The sequence below is a fragment of the Mus musculus genome, chromosome 17, assembly GCF_000001635.26.
Source record: "Mus musculus strain C57BL/6J chromosome 17, GRCm38.p6 C57BL/6J".
In the NCBI taxonomy this organism is placed as follows: domain Eukaryota; kingdom Metazoa; phylum Chordata; class Mammalia; order Rodentia; family Muridae; genus Mus; species Mus musculus.
The window spans coordinates 83,997,849-84,013,660 of record NC_000083.6 but is presented as its reverse complement, the minus strand read 5'-3'; the positions used below and the strand labels follow the sequence as shown (position 1 = coordinate 84,013,660).

At 50.6% G+C, this 15,812-nt stretch overlaps 1 long non-coding RNA gene across 1 annotated transcript; it reads right to left on the bottom strand.

Annotated features, from left to right (window-relative positions):
• Positions 1 to 252: 252 nt before the first annotated feature.
• On the bottom strand, positions 253 to 15,109 carry 8430430B14Rik (RIKEN cDNA 8430430B14 gene). The gene is made up of 2 exons (NR_130994.1): positions 14,956 to 15,109; positions 253 to 534 (listed from the first exon to the last, which is right to left on the bottom strand). It is a non-coding gene; the product is annotated as an RIKEN cDNA 8430430B14 gene (long non-coding RNA).
• Between the last annotated feature and the right edge of the window lie 703 nt (positions 15,110 to 15,812).

The window sequence follows — 15,812 nt, the reverse complement described above, 5'->3', positions numbered from 1 at the left end:
CCCCCAGTGCTCTCCGAGGGAATCCGTTCTGGTGATTTGCAGGGCTGACAAGGTTAGACCAGTTGCCCTGACAAGTGAGGAGTATGGGCTGGCCCCATGCTGGGGTGAAGCCTAGGGTGGGTCCCTGGGGGGAAAGGAAGAGAATAAGGAAATTGTGTAAAGAGCACAGCCTACAACGGGAAGGCATCATTCTCACACCTGTCCACACCTTACTATGAGGACCGAGTATCCAGAGCAACCATCCCAGTCAGCAACCACGAGTGCCATTTAATATCACTGCTGCATTGTTACCACAGAAAGCCTGGTAGATCATGTTAGGGGTGAAAACTTCCCAGAGAGTGTCAACTTGTTGACTCTATTGCTCCCTAATGAGGGAGCAGAGATGTCTATTCAAGGATGAGCAGATGGGGAAAGAAGCTGGAGGTGGGGAAGGGCTGATTAGAAGGAGCTGAGGCGTGAACGCAAGCCTTCTTTCTCCATGGGAGTCATGTGGGCGTGGATCTGCCTTGTGGGTGCTCTTGGCATATGAAGGACCTGGAGAAAGAGGGAGGTTTTAGTCAGCTCTGCTCCACAACAAAATTCCACACCCCAGGTGGCTTCAACAGCAGATAGCTATTTCTCTCAGTTCTAGAAGCTCGGGAAACCCAAGATGAAGCTGACAACTGACCCAGTAGATGAGGAGGCTGGAAGCCAGTGGACTCCTCACTGTCTCTCTTGGCTCTCCATTTGCTTTCTAGGGACACAAGGCCCAATTTAACCTCGGTTACTCCTTTGGAGGCCCAGTCTCTGCCCAGCCATCTTGGGTCTGCGGCTTTAACAGATGAGTTTTGAAGAGGCCCAACCTTCAGTTGAGACCAGAGGCCTTCCAGGTATGCCAGGCCGAGGCAGGAGAAAGTAGTGCGCAAGGACTGAAGGACCTTCCAGAGACTGACTGAGGAGTCTCTCGGGTCCAGCAAGAGCCATGGAGCCTGGTGGCTGCCCAGGCACTTGGAAAGCAGTTCCTGGAAGTGAGAAGTTTTGCTTTTCTTTTAGGATAATCTTATTTCACTCCCCTCCCTGCCTCTTGGTTTTTAGGGACAGGGTTTCTCTGGGTAGCCCTGGCTGTCCTGGAACTCACTCTGTAGACCAGGCTGGCCTCAGAGATCCACCTGCCTCTGCTTCTGGAATGCAGAGATTAACGGTGTGTGTCACCACTGCCCGGCTTTTAGGTTTATTTTTATTATTTTAAATCGTGGGAATGTGTCTGTGCACATGTGAATGCCGGTGCCCCTGCTGGCCAGAGACATTGGATTCCTATGCAGCTGTAACTCCAGGGCCTTGGCTATCAGCTGTGTGCCGACTGATGTGCGTGTTGGCAATTGAATTCCTGTTCTCTGCAAGACCCATACATGGGCTTAACACCTGAGCCACCTCTCCGCTCTCCATGCAGACACTCCTAAGTCAGAACGGGGCAAAATGACAACCTCCAACAGTTACTAATATCAGTGGAAACTTACTGGTGTCTATACCCGACTCTACCCAAGGATTTGTATTTCTTTCAATTCTACCCAGCAGTGGAGAACAAGTCTTCATGTCTCCAAGTTTGGAGCAGAAAATGAGATTATGGGAAAAACACGGGAGGGTAGAAAAAGACTCCTACCGTCCCTCTCTTAATTAGGAGCATGTTAGAAAACCTTAACTGGTCGGTTCACATCATATAAATGCCCCTGCTATTGTTATGCTAAATGAATAACAGGTGTGGTGTTTGGAGGGAAAGAAAAACAAGCTCTTCTGGAGCCCGGGTGCCTATCTATTATTTTATATATGCATCGTCTCATTTGTACAGTTATGACCCTGCGAACCTAGCACTAGCTCAGTTTACCTATTGGCTTGTTCACGTTTAAGGTGACGTGAGCGGTTCTTCACTTTCCACAGAGAGAAACGCAGGCTCAGAGAGGCTTTGTGACTCAGTGCAGGTTCCCCAGCTGATAAGAGATAGAGTTGGATTTTGAACTTGGGTCTTTTGAATGATGATGGCCAAGTCCAATGCCTTCTTTGCTGCCCTGGTACACCCAAACCAAACGGGGCAAGAACAAATGTAGCACCAGCCGCTCCACACAGTCCGAATGGGGATCACTGACAGGCAGCACACACGGGCGGGTCTGTGCCTTTCCTCATGACCAAGTCACGGGTTGGCGTGCTTGGTCCCAGCTTGGAGTCATCTAATGGGAAAGAGATGCAAGGTGGTCCCAGCACAAAGCCAAGGTGACACGTGCCTCTACTGACAACCAATACCCAACCTGTATGGAGGGTCCTTCCCTATCTCAGTTCTCACAGAGTGGCTTTGTTGCCGATTCCTTTCTCTGTCTAATCTCACGCGCCTATCTCTGCTGTAGCTCCTCTCGGTGTCTGTGGTCCTGTGCCACTGATCCCACAGTGCAAACAGCTTCCTAAATCCAAGCCTGAGATAGTGCCATAGCTTCTCTGTCACACTGCTCAGTGGAATTATGTCCCGGTTACTTATTTGAGACAAACTGTCCCTATGTAGGCCAGGCTGGCTGGGAGCTCACATTCTATGGGCCTGTGCTATGGTCAGCTTCCCCACTTAGGTTTTAAAGTCTTAATTCAAGTAAGTTAACTTCATCACAGAAGCCGTTTCTGACCTTCCAAAGCCAGCTTGGTGTCCCCTTCCCTCCCATGCTACCTGGAAATTCCCCCTGTAAGAGCCTCACGCTTCTTTGGGGGTGGGGTGATCTTTCTGATAACTCCTGTATATGGGAACACCCCAAGAGCAGGCACTGCCACCCCCTCTATACAGAGTGTTGCTCACAGCAAGCGCTCATTAAGGTCACCAAATTAGCAAACAAAAATACAGGATTGCCAGTTCAATTCAAACTTCAGACAAAGGGCTGGAAGGACTGCTAAGTGGTTAAGGACACTGGCTGCTCTTGCAGAGAGAACCCAGGTTCAGGTTCCCACATGGTGACTCATGATGGTTTGTAACTCCAGTTCCTGGAGAGCCAACACCTTTTTCTGACCTCTGCAAGCACTAGAATACAAACAACCCATAGACACATGTGCTGACAAAACACACATAAATGATTTTTTTTAAAGTGCAGGCAAACTGAATAACAGTAATACAATAATGATAATTAAAAAAAAATCTTGCATTTTTCTGATGCCCTTATCTCAATAAATGTCAGTGGTGTCACTTTGCACATGAATAATTAAAAAAAAAAAACCAACCCCACTGAGGAAAGAAAAGCCATATATATGGAAGAAAGCAGGAAAAATTAGTTTGCCTGGGACATAAGATTTGTGCAAAGGTGTTAGAGAGAAGAAGACTAGGAAAGTCTGGTCCCCATATGCTCAGAGTACCTAATGAGCACATTGTGAATACTGACAAGAGACCCAAGGGATGGATGACCTATTTCCTGCTGCAGGGGGTGGGGTTCAGGGTGGGAGGAGGGGTGGTACTGGTTTGCTTTACTTTCGTTCTGAGATAGAATCTCATGGCGCTCAAGCTGTGTTGTCTAAGGATGGCTTTGAACTTCTGATCTTCCTCCCTCCCCCTCCCCAGTGCTGGGATCACAGGTGTGCACCGTCGTGCCTGGCGTTATACAGTGTCAGGGATGGAACCCAGGTCTTCGTGCGTGTTAGGCAATGACACTACCAACTGGAGTTACAACATCCCAAGCCCAAGGTGGTATTGAATGGTAATCAAATAAAATAATGACACCAAAATACCCTAATGACTTTGTCTATGATCTTGAGGTGTAGCCTCGGTACATCCAAAGCTCACACTCAGAGTGGTACCACATCCCAATGGATGGGGATATGAGACTGTCTTCCCAGGCGTGGTACAAGCCTGCAACCACATGGGGAAAGGGTAGCTCAGCAAAATACGGCAGCCCCGGGTAGCAGAGATCTTCCTGTGGGCCCAGTGGGTCCAGCTGGACGTCTGCTCTAGGCCTTAGCCTGATATGATCTCTAAAGGGCAGGACAAACTCACACCCTGCTTCTCTGTCCTTATCCAGAGAGCAGAGGAGACCACCAGTTCCCCTGGGGACCCCTATCACACCAGGGTTCCCCTAGGACTTCCTGAGCAGAGTGCAACCCTGGAGGAGTCTCCCTAATTTTCTGAAACAGGACCCTGGGCTCCCTGGCCTAGGCTGCCAGGCAGTGAATCAAGGAGAGGGATGGTGTCGGGCTCCCGGGAGGAAACAAGCTTTCATTGTGTGCCCCTGGACCAGGAGGCACAATGGAAGCCTGTGTCCTGGCAGCAGCTGTGTGTTTGGCTCTGGCTGTGGTAGACACTGGCCTTGGAGAGGCACAGAGCCTAGGGGACCCCGGCTGTCTCATGTCCCTCCAAGTGAGACCCACGGGCTGCCTTTCTGTGCCCAACGGACAACCTGTATCTGAGGGTGGTTAATTGTGCCCAAGGGTGCATACCCAGCGCGGAGTCTGACCCACCGTAGGCAAGCATGTGCTTCTGAGCATGCGTGAGCTTTTGAGCATGCGTGAGCACATATGTACTCAAACAGGTGCCTTCCCAAGGTGCGGGCCAGGGAACAGAACTGGCTGACAAGCTTCCTCGGAAGAAATGTTTTTAGGAATGTTTCCATGGGTCTTTCAGTGGAAATGCAGATTGTGTGAGTTAGCAAGTTAGTGAACACATGTGTACTCACATAGACACAGGCTGAAGGTACTTACACAGCCACCACAGTTAGAAGCCAGTCGGACAGAGTGGGGGAGGGTTTCATACAGTGGTCACTGCCCAGACGCTCCCGAGAATCTGATCTTGGTTGCTCCCATAATTCAGCCTCTTCTGACCTTTGACCTCTGCTTCCTGCCGCTTCCTGAATTCTAAAGCCATCAGGGCTGGGGCCCTACGCTTTGCCTGCGTCTTCATCTTCAACAAGAAGTGTCTAGTGGGACCTTTGCCTGATGCATGAAAGTATTGTCAGTCGCACAAAATCCAGAACTCAAGAAAGACTTCCTGGATATTTAATAGATTTAATATTCTCTTCTTCGTCTCAGTTTTAGACTGTCTTGAGCTATGCAAGGTTCTCTGGGAGTTCTGAGCTCCAGGGCGGGGCGGGCTCTTTGGCGTGAGGGGGTGTGGTACTTCCTGTTCACGCAGGTTCAGAGGATGGCCTCTCCCACTGCTGAGCAACACCCTAGTGTGCACCTGGATGGTTAGTTTTCTCAAAAACGATGCTGTTTTTTTTTAAGTGGGAGGGGCCAACAGGACCCTCTTTGAGGTGATAGACCCTCTACTCACTCTTGGACAGAAAGTGCTTTGGTCACACGGCAACTCGATGTACTGTCCCTTGTTGGTTCAGTACAGGGATCTGGGGAGATTGCTTAGTAGGCTTACTATCCCCGTGCAAGTGTGGGCACTAGGGTCTGGATCCCCAGCTCCACGTGGGCAGGCATGGCGGCTGCCTGGAACTCTGGGACTCAGGAGGCCCCCTTCTGGCCTCTGGGAGTACTCACACACACAGCGCACAGACAGGGGCCAGCAAAATACCCACACACATAAAACAAGAGTGGGAAACAAATTTAAATTAAAAAACTAAAATTAATGATTTAAACTACCACACCCCCCCTCCACAATTAAAGTAAATAGCTTGGGAAGTTTTCAAAATAAGGGTTTACTTTTTTTTTTTGAATCGGTTGGCTAAAAATATAAAAACTCACATCTTCAAAATTATTTTGTAAAGAATAAGATTTTGACATTAGGAAAGACAGATGCTCACTATCCAACTGTGTAGTTGATCAGTGGGGGTTACTGTAATGTCTTGATTAAACGGACAGAGCAATAATGCTCTTCTGTCCCCTAAGGTCTCTTAGTGATGGCCTGGACCCTGAGTAAAACTGAACTGGGCCAGGTTTTCCAGCTGCTCTACGGCTTCGTTTAAAAAAAAAAAATTGAGAATGTAATAGCTCGGTCACAGACAGAATAGTGTTCCTTTTAATAAGAATATTTGGTACCGGAGTGGGAGGCTCTACCCAGATACTGCCTCCTGCTTCTGACTCATCTGCTCAGGACATAAAAAAAAAAAAAAAAGTCCCCTTTTCATGTGTATTTATGACAGGGTCTCATGCAGGCCTTGAACTTGTGATTCTCTTGCCTCTGCACCTCCCACCCCCACCCAAGAGCTGGGATTGCAAGCATGCACCACCATTCCCAGACCAAATCATTCTTCTATAAAGAACCTTGGTCGGAAGTTTTATCTCTTTCAACTAGGCTGCCTTCCGCTGGCCTGTCTGTCTATCCCAGACTGCTGGATCCTCAGAGAATAGTTTTAGGGTCCAGTTTGAGATTCAGGAGTAGTGACATTAGCAGTTGTCAGACACGCTAGAGTTGCCTTTGGTGATGGTTAATATATTTTAAACGACAGTGGAGCAGTGGTTCTCATCAGGGAGGCTGGGAACCACTGGTCTATAAGATTTATATGTGGGCAGAAGGTAGGGGGATGCAGCAGGGGGCATCTGGAATCTCAGGTGACTGTCTAATGACCCTTCCTCTTTCTATGAGGGAACATCAACAGACATGCTTTTGTTGAGGGGTGCCTGTGGTAGTCACAACAACTCTGAGGAAGATGGCGACTGCTGCTATGCTCTGAGGTCAATCTTCCACCACAAATGAATTCCACGACACAGGGATCTAGGCTTACGCATCCATTGCCACAGTCATGATAAAAGGCAGCCATCCCCTCCAGGTGCTTCCTTGTGATCTTTGTGTGGTTTGCGATCTGCTCTGCGTGTTATGAGACTATTTAACGGGAACTCCACCCCCTCACACCGCCCCACTCCACCTTACGGCTCCTAGTCCTGGTGTTTCTTGCTTGATAACGAAGGGACTCTCTAAATCACAGAGATCCCTGTTCACAGGGATTTCTGCTGGCTGAGCTCTGCTTATGATTGCCCATAAAATCCATTCCATCTGTCGGTGAGACCCATATGACATAGGGGCGCATTTGAGGACACGAGTCCTGACTTCAGAGCTCAGCACCCTGAAGAGAATGGCGTGCCTGTTTCGTTTTCTTAGAGGGACAACAAATGGTGGCTCTGAGGCTGCTCTACGTCTCTCCACGGTTTTCACACGAAAATTCCCTCAGAACTACATTTAAACGCCCCCTCCAGTGGCCCTCCACCTGTGGACTGTTAGGGTTCAATGTGAAACCTCCCCCTTGAGCCCATAACCGAGCATGTAGTCTCTGCCCCTGGTGCTGTTCGGAGTGCTACAGAGCCCCTAGGAAAGGAGGCCTGGATGATGGAATCGGGTCACGCGGCTCGGGTTTAAGACCGGTTTAGACTGCTTTGGTTCCAGTGTATGCTCTCTGCTCATCAGTCACGATGTGAAATGAAGAGCCGCATCCGTCCTCACACCACGATGGATGGAATGGAAGGCGCACCTTCCCACCATCACAGATGGAGCAGGGCCCGCCATTCCTTCGCAACCGTGATGTACCCCAAACCTCTGACACCACGTGCCAAGATACGTGTTTCAACCTCTAAGTTGCTTCTACCAAGTGTTTTGTCCACATTGACGAGTAATTAAGGCATGGACCACTGCAGGATAACGGGAGAAACGGACACACACAGAGAAACTGTACTAATACGGGGAGAAACGGGCAAGAGGGTGGAAGAGGTGGGGACAGTGTGGGAGCCAGACTGCCTGGGGATCACTGTGACCATCCACTAGTCGGCCATCATTGGAAAGAGGCCCCTTGGTCTTGCAATCTTTATATGCCTCAGTACAGGGGAATGCCAGGGCCAAGAAGCTGGAGTGGATGGGTAGGAGAGTGGGGGGGGGGGAGGCTATGGGGGACTTTTGGGATAGCATTTGAAATGTAAATGAAGAAAATACCTTTAAAAATCACAAAATGATGACGATGATAAAAAAAATTGTGTAGGGGCTACCTTCCAAGCGATAATTTTTACTAGGACTATAAGGACAAGGACATTGCAATTACATGTCCATATTTTTACAGTTAGTGACTTTAGAGCCCTATTTGATTGTCTAGGAACTACTTCAAAAACTTGTGTGCACGGACTGTGCGCATCCTCGCGGCTACCTATCTGAGTTGTGATTTTGTGCTTGGTTCTCACTAAGTTTGTGCGTCAGGCCCAAAGCCAGGGACACAGTCCTCTGCTTCTTTGGGGGAAAACAGAAAACCACGAGTCACTACATCTGCTTCTTCCCTCCATCCAACAACGCCTTCTTACGCAGCATTTCTAAAAATGAGAGGGAAAGGGAGGGGGAGGAGAAAGGGAGGGAGAGAGAGACAGAGATAGAGACACAGAGATACAGAGAGAGAGAAAGAGAAGCTACTTTCCAGTTCAACTTAACAGGACATCCACGATCCTTCACACCCTGCCCCATCTCCTTCGCAGCCTGCCTCCCACGCTGGAGCACTCCCCAGGTGCTCCTGCCACCCCGAGTGTTTGCTCAGCTTGCCCACTCAGAGCCTGCCCTTCCCCTTCTCAGACATTCACTTGCAAAGGTCTCCTATCCACCCTTCAGTCCCAGCAGGCAGATCTCAAACTCCGCTCCTCTCTGCACTTGTACAGCACCTGCGTCCTCTCTCTGAGATTATTAACCGCACACAGTAATTAAGGTATGTCTGTCTTTGTTAGGAAAGACCCACACTGTACCAAGTGGTCTCTGTGAAATGTCTTTCCTTCCCCCATTAAAGTCCTAACTGCGCGCCTGCTCAGCCCTGCACCCTCTTCTAACTTCTTCTAACTTCTGACTTCTGACTCTGTGCCTTCCTCCCCTGGGGCCTGCTTTCCTGCACACGGTCCAGTGTGGCTTTCTCACCATCAGAAAATAACGAAGAGCAGGGGGATCGAATCCCTCTTTTGCAAGGTGTGATCTAAAACTTGAAGACCAGCGCTCTACATATCTCTCGGCCACAGTTTAGTAGCAACCACAAACACCTGCAAAGTTACCTGGGAAGTGCAGCTTTACTAAAATTGTCATGTGCTTTCCTAAAAGTCAGGCTACTTTGAGAGGGAAGGGAGACCTTGGGGTGATCGACAATCTGTCACACTCTGCCCCCTTGGCACCCAATATCTGCTAACCTCACACACAAAACACAAATGCTACCTGCCCAGTATCCTGCACTGACCCCTTCAGTCACAGCTGGATGCTGGCTGCCACCTGTGGCCTGGAGACCAGCACACAAGAGCGAGTGCTCCCCGCCCCCTCCTGCACACAGTGAGGGACAGTGTGGTAGCATGACGGAAGAGCCACACACCACAACTGAAACCAACCCTGACTCGGAAAACAAAACAGCAGGGGCTCAGCAGACAGCCCCAGTCCATGGTAATTAACCAAACCAAGCTGCTCAGAAGCCTTAAAGACTCCTTGTTCTTCCGACTTTTCTGGAAGTAATTCCCTGCCCAGCATCCTTCTCAGGCTGTGGCTTTATCCTCTGGGAGGCTCTAACTGGGTCATCACCCTCTGTCACCACATCTAGAGCAGGCCCTGAACAGCCAGAGGTCTTGTCTGGACAGAGTTTGTGGGCCCAACAACTCTGGCTGTACTTTCTCTGGGTGATCTGCCCAGGCCCCTCCCAGGCTCCTCCCAGTCCCGTCTCTGGGCTTAGTGGCCCGCCATCTCCAGGCCATCTGAGACAATGGGCTCAGGTGAAAAGGGAACACGCCCTTAATCTGGTCTTGGCTGCGGAGTTGATTGCCATTGTGCTGGGGAGAATTCCGAGCTGGAAAAGCCTGAGAAAGGCCCAGGGCACAGTTCCTACCCAGCCTGGTGGTGGAGAGTCAGCCTAGATCACTGCCTTTCATTTGGGACCTGGATGCATGTGGCTTTCAGAGTTCTCGGAGGCTCCAACGTGCCAGACTCAGTCAACTCAGATGTCTGGCAACCAGTAGGTGAGCTTTCTTGGCAGAAGTATATTCCCTATCCTCCTTGGCTTGCAGACCAGCCAGTTCTAACCCAAGTTCTTTTTTTTTTTTTTTTTTTAAGGAATTTGTTGAAATCAGCAAGAAGTAATGAGACTTACTCACCAATTCCCAAATTCTTCTCTAGTTACAGGGCCAAGAGCAAGTTAGCTTCCTGCCCATTCCCTGTCCCAGATGACAATTCCACTAACTCCTATGTCAGAGCACAGAACTACTAGCTTCCCGGCTATAACGTTTGGGCCTGCTCTGCCTGCTAGGATACTGGATAGTAGACATGTGAGACGCTTTCAGGCACAGTTGTTCTCAGCATCCACATGGAATGGGTTCCCTGTCCCTCGTGGATAACAACATGAGGAGATGCTCTAGTCCCTACCATAAAGCTGGATAATTTTTGCCTAGCCCTGAGCCCCTTAAATGCTTTAAACTATCTCCGGATAACTTATGGTACCTATCATGATGTGAATGCTAGGTAAATACATGTTTAATCAATGGTTTGAGGCTACAATAACGAGAAAAGTCTCTGTGTGCTCAGTACAGATACTCTTTTCTTGAATATTTTTCAGTTCACATGGGCTGGGTCCACCCATGTGGAACTCTGTGGCTAAAGACTGCTGACTGTATTCTAAATTTGTTATGTAATAGATTTTGGCAGCTGTAACAGGAGAGCAGGCAGAGAAGCAATTTGACCAAGATGGAGGCTTGTCTCTCTGACATGAGAACATATGAGCAGATACGATGATGGTCAGGGCCCTGGGTTGCACGGTTTGACCCTCCACGGTCCTATGATGTTACTTTCGTCTTCTGGCACACTGTTCACCCCCAAGTTCTTATTCCAGTGACCGGGAGATAAGTCATGGGAGTGGCCAATCCAGAAGTCCTGTACATTGCCTCAGTTCATATCTGCTTTGTTCTGAATAGGTTGGAAAATTACTACTTAGTGTTATAGTATTCAGAAGCAAGGCCTTTACAGAGTACTAAGACACAGAGGCAGAGCCCCTATGAATGGGCTTGTGTGCCGGAAGCCTGTTCCTCTCCGAGGCAGTGCCGAGGTGGCGGGACCATTAAGAGGTAGCACCTCGTAGGAAGTACTCCGGTCCTGGTGGCTCCACTCTCAGGAAAGGATAACCCTGATCTCTGGAAGTGCACTGGTCTGGTGAGGGTGACTTAGTTCCTACCTCGTTACACAAGAGCAAGCTTGGCCTCTCCTCTCCTGCTTCCTGGCCCAATGCTCAGCGCACAAAGCTGGATGCCTCAAGCAGTCCCAGTTGGTCACCGAAGGCCCGGAGGATCCCGGGAGACCCACTGGTCTTCAGTACACTGTTTGCAAGGCTGAAGAAGCTGCATTCTCATGTCGGTGGAGGCATGTGGCAACGGGGTGCACGTGCTCGGAGCACGCGTAAGACCCATAGATGAGCTGACAGCGATGAGAAGGCGGCACGAAGGCCAAGCTTCTCCTCTTGGACCTCCTTTTATCTGGTTACCACAACTCCTTTTATCTGGTCACTCAGATTTGGGGTGGGCCATTCCATCTCATATAACCTGACCAAGCAAATCCCTCACAACCATGCCCCCCCCCCACCCACTTATCACTCAGTTGCCTCCAAATGGAGTCAAGTTGACAACCAAGATTCACCACCATGCCCACACTCAGCTGTCTGGTTAAAGCATCTTAAACAGACTAAGACAAGCTCCCTCTGGTTTCAGCACTGTTTAATGGCTATCTATGGTAAAAGAGGACCATGGAGTGCTGTCTGGACTCTTGGTCACCCTGTGCCCATCAGAAAACCAGCTGGTTCAACACAGTGTGAAAGCAGAGGGGACAGTGATGTGAGGGGTTAACACTGGCTACCCCTCCCTGGCTGGCTCCCCTCAAGAGGATGGTCTAAGGAGCGAGGGCCACAGAGTGCCCCTCTGTTCATTTACAGGCAAGCCGTGGGCCCAGCTTGACTATGTGTGTTCATCTCCCATTTTCCCAAACCACAATTCAGGCCCCGAAGAGTGAACACCTGTGGTCTTTGACAGGCATGTTTCTCTATAGAGCTAAACTGTCTTGACCCTTGACAAGTTCTAGACTCTAGAGGCGTGGCTCATCTTCCATGCCCCAATATCCCAGAGGGGCTTTGAAGAAGACATTGTGTGCTTATTTGTCGAGGTCAGAGCACAGGGAGTTGTCGAGGTCTAGAGTTGCTTTTTCTCTTTGACCAGGTTGGTCCCAGGGACTGATCTCAAGTAGTCAGGGTTGGCTGCAATTGCTTTTGCCCAGCTGCTCCTAGGCACTGTGCTTCTCCTGGCTTAGGGTGCCTCTCTCAGGCCTCTGCTTCTCCAGTGACCAACACGCTGCCCTCCCCTCAGCCCTGTTCCTTTCTCCCCTCTCTAAGCTGACGACAGGTTCCTGCTCTGTCCTCCTCAGTGTTCCAGACCAGCAAGGCTCTCATCCAGCAGTTGGTGAATCAGGTTCAGGCCTGGGGGATGGCAATCTGACAGCAGGAATGGAAGGTCAAGTTCAAGGTCACAGATCACGTCCTTAGAAGGTGCCTTACAGACGAGCTTTTATTGTCTTATCCTAACTCATCTGTAGACAGGGGCCTCAATCCTTGGTTTGCCAAACCCTAATGGTCCCTTTCTGAGTTTTCCTGGGCAACAGAACTGTTCATTTTAAATAAGTCACTTTATAACCCCCTCTATAATTTTAATTATGTGTATGGGTGTGCACCTGAGCGTGGGTATGCACATGTGAGTGCAGGTGCCTGAGGAGGTCAGGATGGGGTGTCACATACCCTGAGCTGGAGGTACAGGTGGTTTGTGCAGCCTCTGATGTGGGTGCTGGGAACTGAACTCGGGTCCTCTGGAAGAGCAGCCAACACTCTTAACCACTGAGCCTCCCTGTAGACATCTCTACCTCTCTTTTAAAAAGATTTATTTTATGCTTTCTCCCTGATTTAAGTATACTATTTTATCTCGTCTCTGGAACCAACCTGGAAGATAAGGCACCTGGTTCCTAGGGATATTAAGCCACCTATCCAAAACTATACTGGGTAACAGGTGGGATAGGCTCATATATTGAGTTCTGATACCCTGACTCTCCAGAGGGTCCCACATCATCTGGAGTCATCTATGAATCTTCTGTACTTTGACTTTTGTTTCTCCTATGCCCCCCCCCCCTCCATGGCAGCCACATGCCAAACACACCTGCCTTGCCAGCCCCTTCCCTGGGCAATCTTTGTTCTGGGGACACCTTCCTTGGGTACATCCTACGCACCAGTCCTCCAGACACACCCCGTGGACTCAGCCTCAGATTCCCAAAGGTCCGGCCTCCACCCTGCAGAAAGAACAGGTCTGACCCACTGGGCTGGGGGAAGCTGAGTCGCAGACCTCAGGCTGAATAGCTGCTTTCTTCTCACTCCCCTCCCCTCCCCAGCAGAGCGATCACTCATTAACCCTTCAAACCAGATAACCCTTCATGGGGGAAGAGAACATGTGCTTATCCTGGGTCATAAAACATCAATATTGACTTCTCAGGGTAAGGCCAAAGGGGATATGGGGGCTGGTGGGGCTTCCCCTCTGTGGTGCTGAGGGGCCGGCTCACCTGACTTCCTTCTCTGTGGGGAATATCTAAACCAGGTCTCCAATACCTGAAGAAGCCCGATCCCTGCCTGCTCCCCTTCAAAGGCAATCCCTACACCAGGGGCTCAACTCTTCTCTGCTCCTGGAAGGTATTTAAGGTCCCTCTCTTTCTGTATGGGGGTCCCTCTAATCTGACCACAGCCCAAGGTCCTAGGTCTGGACACAGTCTGTCACTGCTATCTTTCCTAACTCTGGGATCTGGACAAGTGATGGACTTGTGTCTCCTTTTTCTAATTTGTGAACGTGGCGTAGAACAGCCCCCTAGCGCATAAGCTATTAGGCTAGTCAACGGAGATCATGTTCAGGAGTGTGTGCTCCTATAGAAGGTGTCCCTCTCTACCTCTGCTCTTGGTATGTGTATCTCTTTATGCCTTCCTCCTTGCTCCTGGCCAAGCTTCACCATCATCCTCGTCCCTCTGGCACATAGTGAGTTAACTCCTTGGTCTCCATTAGGGGCGAGAGGAGGGGTCTACACCTATGTGGGTCTCCAGAGAGCTCCACATCACCTCGAGGGCAACATTCATCCATACATTGCATTTGCCTCTTTGACTCCTCCAGAGGACGAGGCGCCCAGTGGGGGAATTTTCAGTCCCTTCTGAAAGGGACCTCTCCTGAAAGCCGGGCTGGGCAAGCACAGGTAGTAGTAGAATATCCTTGAGCCCCACCCAGGGCCTGCGCCCTCCCCTCTCCTTCTCTTTGTCCCTTCCCTACTCCAGCCTCGCCTTGCCTGAAGCTGTGGGACACCCAAGGCCCCAGTCCTGAGAGCTTCCAGAGGGGCTGTAACCCTGGGTGCTGGTCAATGATTAATACTGAGCAAACTCAGGACCAGGCGAGGGCTCCCAGCAGGGCTGGGATCAGACAAAGGCCCCCCTGTCTGGCTGAGACACCATCTTGGTGAACAGTTACTGATTACCCTGTCAACTCCAGCAGAGAGGTGGGGTGGGTGGCTGCTATCTCGCCAGGGTGGAGGGTGCTCTGGAGGTGGGGGAACGTGGGTGGGAGATGGGTTAAGCTCTTGAGCTCCGGCTTCACTTTTATGAGCTGCACGGGGTGAGGCTGGTAGCATGAGGGTCTGCGGTGCTCAGGGTGTTTCCGTACCTGTCTGTCACAGGGTTGAGGAGAGACAGGTGCCTGCCTCCAATAACAGCTCTCGGCCACTCCCTTCTAACGTTCCAACACTTCCTCCCTTCCTTACAAAACCGGTTGTCTTCTTTGTGCTGGGCCATAGAATCCCCCTGGCTGCCCCACCACCACTTAGCCCCACAAACTTCTATGTTTTCCGCCTCACCTCGAAATGTTCTTAAAAATTCTTCCTCCCTCCCTTCCTCCTCTTCTTCCTCCTTCAGGAACCTCTGTCAGTTTCCTACCTTGTCATCCTGGTCTCCTCCTGCCTGGGTCCCGTCTGCTACATCTTACCTTAATGGTGCTCATCTCTTTCCAGGGTCTTCCTGCACTGGGCACCCTCTGCTTCCATGTCTTGCTGCCCAGCCTTCAGCGCACCACAGGTGCATGGCCTAGGCCAGCTCTGCCTGGCAAGTCGGGGGACTTCAGTTCCAAGGACAGAACAAGTAGGGAGTGAACAGAGTGCCAGGAGAGCTGGAGGGGCCCGTGGGACTCCTCCACACCCCTCGCTTTTCCTCTAGGACTAAAGACTGGAGATTAGGAGACAATGGGCATACCAGTGGGCACAGTTCACCCTGCACAGAGATGCTGGTGTCTATGATGTCCTTCATTGACAGAGCCACCTCGCCGTAGGCAAACACCCCAGCTAGGCATAAGGAGTACCTTCTGAGGGCCTGAGGGGGAATGCCATTGGGAGGTGAGGGGAGCTCAGAAGACCCCGTGGGGGCATTCCACTGCCAACTGCATCCCCCACTATCCTGGTCCTGGAGTTGCCTTAGCTTGTGAAGTTCATTAAGTCCAGACTTGCCCTGAGGACCTTAGCGATGAAGAACAAGGGCACCGAGACCCAAGTGAAAGGCAGGGAGAGCGAGGGCGAGACTAGTAAGTGGGCTACAGTGGGTGGATAAGGTGAGCGCCCAGGGGCCAGCTCCCCGGAGGCCAGCTCCTCTCTCCCTTGCCCAACAGGTTTTCTGGGCAGAAAACTCAGCTCCTAAATCTAATCTCAACAGGAGGGCGCCACCTGCTGTTGGGGAGGCTAATGTGCCCCTTGCAGATTGGACTGGAGAACTTGGCGTGGAGGCTCCTCAGGGAACAGATGCTCAGTTTGGGACTGTAGTGCATGGACTGAGCCTAGAAGACTCTCAGCAGGC